Below are 960 nucleotides of genomic sequence, written 5' to 3'. Positions count from 1 at the left end.
ACCCCACAATTTCCCGTTCATGCCCTCCCCTGCTACCGGGGTCAATAATGTTGGGGTTTGGGGGGTTTCCACGGCAAAATTCTTATTTATATGTGTACTAGAGAGTAAGAGGAATCTATTGATGCCAACATCGTTGCGATCGGTTATGCAAAGGTATTATAAAAATTACCAGAATATGTGAATTATTTACTTCAATGTAGGATTATGGATACGAAAATTATAGCTTAGTTATCCCTAAACATTTTCTTTTTCTCTTATATATTCAAAGAAAACTTTTTATGGGTAACTAAACTTTAGAAGCATTGCCTATCTGGGTTTTTTTTTCACATAACCATCCAGACTTGCAATTGTCATTTCTTGTTTCAATCTTCATTTTGGACCTTCTTATATGTGTGCTGATTATTTCAGTATTATGAGACTGTAGTTTTCATTTCTATATGATTTTCCTGTAAATGTATGTGTGTGTGTGTGTGTGTGTGTGTGTGTGTGTGTGTGTGTGTGTGTGTGCGTGCGTGTGCGTGTGCGTGTGCGTGTGTGTATGTGTGTGTGTGTGTGTGTGTGTGTGTGTGTGTGTGTGTGTGTGTGTGTGTGTGTGTGTGTGTGTGTGTGTGCGTGCGTGCGTGCGTGCGTGCGTGCGTGCGTGCGTGCGTGCGTGTGTGTGTGAGAGAGAGTATATATGTGCATGTATATGTATGTATGGTTCCGAGGTTAGTTCATGGGTGCGGGACTTATATAATTGATAAATTTAAAAAAAGGGACAACCCAAGGCCCGCTCACAGCTTTCGGTAAATATTTAATCAATATTCAGACTTATGACCATACCGAGAGCCACATTTGGCCCACAGGTCACCAGTTTATTACCGAATCTATCACTTTTCATGCAGTCAACGTCTTCTTGTAGGACCCTGCCATCGATACAATGCCCAATAACAAGCCACATCCTGAAGTCGCTACGTATAG

The sequence above is a fragment of the Penaeus monodon genome, chromosome 10 (genome assembly GCF_015228065.2).
Source record: "Penaeus monodon isolate SGIC_2016 chromosome 10, NSTDA_Pmon_1, whole genome shotgun sequence".
In the NCBI taxonomy this organism is placed as follows: Eukaryota; Metazoa; Arthropoda; class Malacostraca; order Decapoda; family Penaeidae; genus Penaeus; species Penaeus monodon.
The sequence above is the reverse complement of the archived record's forward strand: the minus strand, read 5'-3'. Positions refer to the sequence as shown.